This window comes from Piliocolobus tephrosceles, unplaced genomic scaffold, assembly GCF_002776525.5.
Source record: "Piliocolobus tephrosceles isolate RC106 unplaced genomic scaffold, ASM277652v3 unscaffolded_1461, whole genome shotgun sequence".
In the NCBI taxonomy this organism is placed as follows: Eukaryota; Metazoa; Chordata; class Mammalia; order Primates; family Cercopithecidae; genus Piliocolobus; species Piliocolobus tephrosceles.
Window position 1 is genome coordinate 1 of NW_022296099.1, and position 8,760 is coordinate 8,760.

General features: G+C 41.3%; 1 pseudogene; it reads left to right on the plus strand.

Moving 5' to 3' along the window:
• The first annotated feature begins 517 nt into the window (after positions 1-517).
• LOC113220510 lies at positions 518-4,078 on the plus strand (annotated as a pseudogene).
• The last annotated feature ends 4,682 nt before the right edge of the window (positions 4,079-8,760 follow it).

Sequence of the window (8,760 nt, forward strand, 5' to 3'; positions counted from 1 at the left end):
GATAGGAAACATGTTTTCTATTACTTCTTTAGATTATTCTAAGCACATAATAGGTCTTTCAGCCATTTGATTGGTGAGAAACCTGTGGTTCATCTAGAGAAATAATTTATTTAATCACGGTCATGTTTAAAAAGTAGTAAATCGTGGTTATTTGCCTTGTGACAAATCTGTAATTTACTTGAAATTCGTGATAAATTTGTTTCATTTCTGAAGGTTCAAGTGAAAATTTTATAATCAGTTATGTACAGATGATTAACGCATTACTGAAAAATATCTGGGCTATATTATGCCACACCTCACGTGATATTTCTTTATAGTAAAGTTTAATGGATTAAGAGTGGGTATGTCTCTGTGAGTGAATCTGAAAGGCAGATACCAGCTTAGTATTGAGAATAAACTGGCTGGAATCTAAAACACTGAGTGTTCTGCATACGCAGGTCCTACCTATGTCATCTCAGCCTTCCTCCTCTGGACATTAAAAGGGATTCTCTGTCTAAACTAAAACGTGATGTTTTAGAAGAAAGTGACTTTTGAAGATGTAGCTATTGACTTCACCCAGGAAGAGTGGGCCATGATGGACACATCCAAGAGAAAGCTGTACAGAGATGTGTTGCTGGAAAATGTCAGTCACCTGGTGTCCCTTGGTGAGTCCCTCAACATTCACATACGTATGTAGACACACATTGACTCATTCATTCAATAAGTCGTGGAACAGTTTCCCCATATCTCACTCTAATCTCTTCTCTGATTCTCTCACAGATCTTATCTGAAAAAAGTTTGAGATCTCTAAATCTGTCTGAAAGAAATATCTTTATTTTATTTTGTTTTATTTAGTTTGTCACTCAATTAGAATGTAATCTTGACAAGGATTTCATGATTTCCTTGGTACTCAGTCTCTAATACTCAGAACATACCTGGGAACTTAATGAATATTTTCAAAGTATTAAATGAAATATTTTCTTTCTTTTTTTTTTTTTTCCCCCTTCTTAAATAGTTGTTTATTTGGCAGTGTGCTGGAAAGGGTGATGGACTTAGCATTCACAGACGACACCATACACCCCTGTCACGAGGGAGGCAAGAGCACGGGTGAGCACGGTCTCCTCTGGAGACCCGAGGAGGAGGCCCCCTCTGCAAGAGTGGGAGGGGGCGGGGCCTGGAGTGTTGGGAGCAGCCTGGGAACACCTCTGCTTAATAGGCGTGGTTAGAGATGAAGAGGGACTCGCTGGCAGCAGCCCCGGCATGACCGCTCGGGGTAAATTAAATATTTTCTAAATAACTCTTCTGCTTTAGTGGCTCTGCTTAGGCTGAGACCAATTAGTGAAAACAATAGCAATATCATTTCTGTATAGAACACCAATTATTTTTGTAAATCAAATTTTTTTTGTTCTGCATGAGAATAATAATAAACATACTGTGCAGAGATTTAATTATTCTCTTTCTGAAAAGACTGTGTATTATGCATTGTGTCTTGGAACTTAGGCATGGACTCAGCATTCATAGGTCCTGACTGTTTTGAATTTCCTTTTCCTGATGGACCTTTCGTTTGGATTTATTTTCTAGTCTCACGTCGAGTGAGAAAAACCCTGGGGAATATTCTGTGTTCTAGGTCTTGTGGCCTGAGCTGACCTTCACTGTTTTTATTCTTCCTTGATAGCCTGCCTTACAGTGGGTGATAATGCACATTTATTGACAGTGAACTCAAAACACATGTACTGTTTCCACTAACAAGGTACCAGACAAGAAAATCCTATATAATTTTTCAGCTGGAGCAAGGAAAAGAGCTCTGGCGGGAAGGAAGAGAATTTCTCCAAGGCCAGTATCTGGGTAAGCAACAGGGTCCTGTGCTCTAATAGGAGGAGGTGCTTTGTCAATGAATAATATCAGTCAAATATTAATTAGCGGTTTTATTAAATGAGTGGTAATTTCTAAAATGTAGGTTAAGCTACTGGAGCAGAATTCCTTAGATGTTGTTATCATTTTGTTCATATGTCAGATACTACTCTTGTGTCCTCTTGCCTTTTCTTTTACTTTCGGGAAAAGGATAATTCATGTACTTGTTGGGGTTAAACTGTCACATGTTGACTCTTCCCGATACCCCTGTGAAGACTAGCCCTCTATTTATCTGCCTGATATCTCATCCCCATTTTAACTCTTTTCACATTTTAATTATAAAACTCTTTTTTAATTGCTGATGCTGTACAATCTGTTTCATCTATTGAAGTATTTTCTCCATTTGACACATTTGCCACATCTAAGTGTCAAGTTTTGAAAAAAAGTAAATGGGCCTTGGGGTTTTTCAAACAATTTTATCACCATAATACCAAGGTAACAATTTATTTTTCAATTATTTCAGACAAGGAAAGTGCCCTTAAGAAAAAACACACGATATCCATGCATCCTATCAGAAAAGACGCATCCACCGGTATGACAATGGTGAGTTTTATAGCTGTGTACACCAGTCATCGAAGTTAAAGACCTGGTAATGGGTTAAGTTAGTAATGACGCACAGTCACCTGAGTGTAATTAGGCTGGCATTACGTGCTTTCTAAGCAAAAAAAAAAAAAATTGATACTTCGAATTCAGTGAATAAAGTGACCTGTGTTCTAAACCATAACATGAGATCTTTAAAATAGAACAAGTGCATATACATTGCTCATGCTCAGACTTTGGAAGATATTGATATCATCACAATTAATGGAATAACTCTGCAGGTGGGATCTTACAAAAGAGAAAATATCTGTTTCTGCAGGAGATAATGTGAATGCAAGTGTCATTCGAGAAAAATGATGAGACAAGTCTCAATCATTTTAGGAGATTTATTTGCCAGAGTTAAGGACATGCACCTAGGGGACAGGTGTATACCTTTCTCCAAAGATGATTTTCTCTAAATTTATAGGGGGAAAGGGTGGGATATTGAGAAGTACACAATTTTCGTGTAAAAGGTGGGTAGAAAAAAATAGTCATTCATGCATTTCTCTGGCTGAGTGAATCTGGATTTTTTTTACATGAGATGACATAAACAAATGAGGCAGAAGAATAATGCAGGAAAGCTGCATTTTATATAAGACAACATAGGCAAAATGGGGCAGGGAAACAATCGGATATGCATTTGTGTCTGGTGAAATGGGGATGACTGCACCTGGAAAGACAAGCTATCAGTTTGCATTGCCATGGTGTAATTTTAACAGCTCATGAGGAATTTCCTGGTGGGCAAAATATGGGGGAGGCATGTAGCTTTTCATCTTGTAGCCATATTATTTAGAAACCAGAAGGGGGAGGCAGGTTTCTGTGACCCTGTTCCCAGCTTGATTTTTCCCTTTGGTTAAATGAGTTTGGGGTGCCAAAATTTAATTCCCTTTCACACAAGTAACACTGGAAAGATTTCAACTGGGCTCTGCCACTGAATGGTTGGTCTAGGATTCAAAGGTGGTGAAATGAATGTATAGATGTATGTTGGTAAATCATTAAGAACTTTTAATCTTTGTCCCTAAAGGAGAACTCTCTCATTCTGGAGGATCCCTTTGAATGTGATGATTTGGGAGAAGATTGCACTCACAGTTCCACAATGACTCAGTGTTTGTTAACTCAGAGTGGAAAGAAACCCTACGTCAGCAGACAGTGTGGAAAATCCCTTAGTAATCAGTTGTCCCCTAAACCACCTAGACAAATTCATACTAAAGGTAGATCATATCAGTGTAATATATGTGAAAACGCCTATACTAATTGCTTTCACCTTAGATGGCACAAGATGACTCACATCGGAGAGAGGCCATATGCATGTCATCTATGTGGAAAATCCTTCCCTCAGTGTTCTTACCTTAGAAGACATGAGAAAACTCACACGGGAGAGATACTGTATAAGTGTCATCAGTGTGGGAAAGGCTTTATTCAATCCTTTAACCTTCGAAGACATGAGAGAACTCACCTTGGATAAAAACGTTATAAATGTGATGAAAGTGGGAAAGTCTTTAGTCAAAGCTCTGGCTTTAGAGGACACAAAAGAATTCACACTGAAGAGAAACCACATGCTTGTCTTCTATGTGGGAAAGCCTTCAGTCTATCTTCTGACCTTAGATGATATGAGAGAACATGCACTGGAGAAAAGCCGTATGAATGCCATTTATGTGGGAAAGCCTTCAGTCAATGTACTAATCTTAAATAACATCAGAAAATTCACCCTGGAGAGAAACTCATAAATGTCTTCACAACATAGTCTGACTGTAGATGATATGGTGTTAGGAATGATGAATGTAAGGAATGTGGAAGAGACTTCAGCTGTAGTTGTAACATCTAACCATGCCAAAAGACTCACATTTTGAAGAATTACTGTAATCAACATGGACGTTACTTCAGTTACCTTTGTTCTTCAGCCCACATCAATAAATTCATATGGTACATGTGTGTACCAAAGACTTTTTAGTGATCTGATCATAAATGACACAAGAGAGCTGAAACTGTCAACATAATAAACTAAACGTCTTCAGCAACAGTCTTAACAACTTAAAACGTGTGAGACTTTCAGGTAGAGAATCTCTAGCTCTGCATTCAGTGTGAAAATGTTTTTATGTGCAATTTGTTGTCAAATAACGTCAGAAATATTTACTTGGATGAACCCTTTAGTTGTATTTTCTGTGAATAAACATTCAGTCAGGCACTAGGCTTGATGTTCACAAGAAAACACAATGGTAAAATGCTGCTAAAATGGAAAATAAGAGAGGAAATCCTTTATAAGCTAAATATGAAGGGAAAGTCTTTCCAAGGGCAATGAATCCTCTTGGAATACCAAACACTTCTTACTGGAGAAGTTATGCCTTGAAAGACCACGAGAATTCCTTTCTTCACAGAGTAACACTTGTGGCACATGTGAGATTTCACACTGGACAAAACACGGTTAGCATCTTGAAAGGAGAAGATTCTTTAGTGGTAATTCGTTTCTTAGTTGACATTAAGTTTCTCACATTGAGGAGCTATCAAACTTGAAAATCACTGTGTAGAAACCTGATAGATTTCTCATCAGAAACGTGAGTCAAGAAGGTGGACCTCTAGAAAAAACTCTTAACACATAGTTTAGCAAAATAATTCAGAAATTTGAGAAAATGTCTATTCATAAAAATCCAGCACATAAATGTATAATAGCAAAGTGACCTGGGCATAAATTGAATGCAGAATTATATAAGAAATCTCATTAAACATTTCCAAAAGATCAATACTTACAAATATTGAAAGAATACAATCGGTTGTTGAAAAAACTTAGTGTGTTGGCGAAGTCCTTCTTTCATTTATGCAGCCCTAACAAATCTATTTGCATCTGCACTCCTTGGCTTATGGGTGGAGATTCCAGCCCAGCTTCTGAGTCTCCCCAGTCTTCAACAGCTCTTTCCTCACAGCTCACCTCCCTTTTCTTCAATGTCCACTAAAACCACTTGTTTCCATCCAACCCTGGAACTGACACATCAGGGATCTTCAGCCCCACTTGCCAGATTGCTCAGTGTGTCATTGCATAGATTTAGCAAGGAAATGGAGGCTGTATCAAAGACACCTAGTATATGCATTTGGGTGTCCCCAGCTCTTGCCTCTATCTCTGAGTAGTTACCTGGGATCAGAGAATAAGGCAGCTCTGCTCTTCTATCCCTCAGAAATCTCTTGAAATTTTGTCCCTGAAGCCTCTCTAAGTGGAGGTAGCAGTTCATCTCATGGCACCCCAGAGTATATTCAGGTAAGTCCTGAGTTATTACACAGAGACAGACACAGCTGTGCTCCTTTTACTTCTGTCCAGAAGATAAAACACCAGCATGAGAAAACAGCCGAACCCGTCAGCCACCATGCAAGCCTTTCCTAGATTTGATTCAATGTACTTTTCCAGAAGCAAAATGAAAGTTCTCACAGAGGGGGCCTCCTCTGCCTTGATCTCAGAATTGGAAAATGTATTGTCTATCAAGGAGCCTCCGTACTGAACCTAAATCTCAAGAGAACATGTTTCCTGAATAACAAGTGGAATGATGACTTGAAATTTTGCAAAACAGGCACAATCTTAATACAATAGGCCTTACTAAGGCTAAATGGCCTTATCCATGGTTGAAATGGACACATCATTATATTAAAAAATCTCCACAAGTGATGGATTTTACTCTGCAGCCAGGGTTTATGTCAAGTGTGAGGATAACGAGCAAGAAATTTGAGCCCTTGGCAAACTGGTTGGAGAGGCAAGGATTGTGTCCAGGCAGAGCTCATAACATTATTTATTGTTTAATCTATTTAATTAAATATGTAATTTATCCTCAAACTGTGGCTGACATTATATGTAGTCCTGAGCCACATTAAGTTATACTATTTGTGCTGTGAAATTCTACAAGATTTGACAAACGCATGGTGGCAGATCTCCAGCATTAGATCATAGCACAGAATGCTTCTCTTATTCAAGCTCTTCTTCCCTTCACATAGAGGGAATCAATCGACTTTTGTATACTAACTTTTGAATTTGTTTCTTTATTCCCATCTTCTTTAATTAAAGCACAAGATATCGTACTCAATTTCCATTTGATCTTCCAAAAGAAAGGTACTGAATAATCCATACCTGAATTTCAGTGATTCAGACTCAGGTCCACCGCTAAGCAGTAAAGGCCAAACGTCCTGTGCTGCCACCTCACGGGCCGGCAGAGGGCAATGAAACCCATCGTTCAGGCCATGCAGGGCACATGCGCGGTCCGCTTCCCGCAGCGAGCCCTGTCTCCATGGAGGACCTGAGTTTTCTTTATCCGGGGTTAGGGAGGCGCCGCCGCCCTGGCTTTGGGGCTGGGGCCTCCGGGGAGGTTTCCGGTGGGAGCATTGAAGAGGCGGCTCTTTTTGCAAGGACCAAGATGGCAGGCCCTGCGCAGGCCGCGCTATTCCGCACCCTCAGGGCGTCAGTATCCCGTTGGGGCCGGGTACCCCCGCTGGGCCCGGAGCTTCCTTGGCGCTGCCCTCGCAGAGCTGCGCTGAGGCTGAGGTGGCCTGTGGGGAGCCCGGGCTCCACGAGGAGCGGCGGCAGTGAGGGCTGGAGGACCCGGGCTCCGAGGCTCTGGGGCGTCTGACCTGGGTTGGACTGAGCCCATCCAGGGACTGGGAATCCCGGGTGCTGGTGCGGGTGGATCCTGGGCAGGGTCAGGACCAAGTCCCTCTCCTTCCACCAAGGAGCGCCCAGAGGCCAGCGGGAGCTCCAGGTTCACCTCCTCCTCTTTCAGGTGTTTACTTTTCCTTTATTTCTGTAAGGCCAGAAATTGGCGCCATCCTTCACATCGGTGAATCGGTACCCTAACACCCATTACCTCAGGTTTATTGTTATTGCCATTAACAGTGTTGGTGTCATTATCACTAAGATCATCATTGTTGTTATTGTCATTCATGATTATTAGCAGATGTGTTCATCATTTTGTCTCACTATGCATTTTGTGTGTGTGTGTGTGTGTGTGTGTGTGTGTGTGTGTGTGATTGGTTTTGTGTGACGTTGAATTGAACTTTAATCTTGACTAGCGTTGTCAGATTCCTGAAGAGCATTCCGGAGGACAACTCCTGCCTTTCAGTGCAGCCACAGAATTTCGTGGGCACAGGAGAGCACCTAGAATATTCCCCTTTCATTGCACAGCAGCTTTGGGAAATGGTGGCTGCCTGGCTCTGAGATGAGGTGGGAAAGACCGGATACTGGGGCAAGTGATAGCACCTCCACTGGTGTTTTTATGAAGCAAAGTGCACTGTCTCCCACGTAGACTTAGAATAAAATCTGATGGCTCTAAAAGGCCATGTTTGCCCTTCCTGGACTTCCTGGGAGCCTTTAAACCTTGTGTGCTTCCTAGAGTGGATAAGTTGCCATATCTGTGCCTCGTATGGCAGCACCAGTCTTTTCTGGGCCAACAAGGGCACTTAGAATGTTTCCAGAAGCTCTGTTCCTCCCTTCTGTTCAATGGCAATTCACTGGGTCCCTGGCTGACATAGAACATCCTGCAGAGGGATGGGCTTGGGTGACTTCCTGGCCAGCCTTTCCAGGCAGTTATCTTTGAAAAACTTGAAGAGACTCACAGAGGCCATTCACTGGTATTTCATGACTGCAAGTGGGGTTTCTGGTTCCTTGAGTTGACTTAGAATATTTGAATGGCTCTGAATGGCCAAGAAACCCTCCCTGGTCTTGGAAGCTGCCAAAAGCTATTACTGGGCCTCTGAAGAGTCTTTAAAATTTTTCCGGGTACAGCTGAGAATAGGAAACTCTTCCAGGTCTAGCCCAACCAGCTCAGGTCGAGTCCTGAAAAACTGGTGGGCATTGGGGGAGCTCATCTTATGAAAGAGCAACTGGTGGCAAAGCTGGGTCTCCAGGACAGCTGTGTGTGTATATGTCTGCAGAGCATGCCTTGTAGTCGTCTTTAGTAACTGAACACCATTTGTGAATGGATAAACTATATTCCTTGCTGTACAATAATGAAAAATCCATATTAACAATGGTAGTAATAAAAATATTGATGAATGTGAACCGGAATGATGATCATCATGATACTGGTACTGGTGGTTATAATACTGGTAATAATAGTAACCCTACTGGACTTGGGACATACAAGTTTTCCCTAAGCGGATAATAGGCATAAATACTTGGTGGTGTAGGGTTATTTCAAGTCCCAGAAAGCAAGGATGAATATCTAGAATGAGAAGAAAAACAATCTGGAGGTTGGCATGTGCACACCTGGGGACTCCTGTGTTAACTTGTGGTGTTTCAGCCTAAGAGGGAATGTTAATATA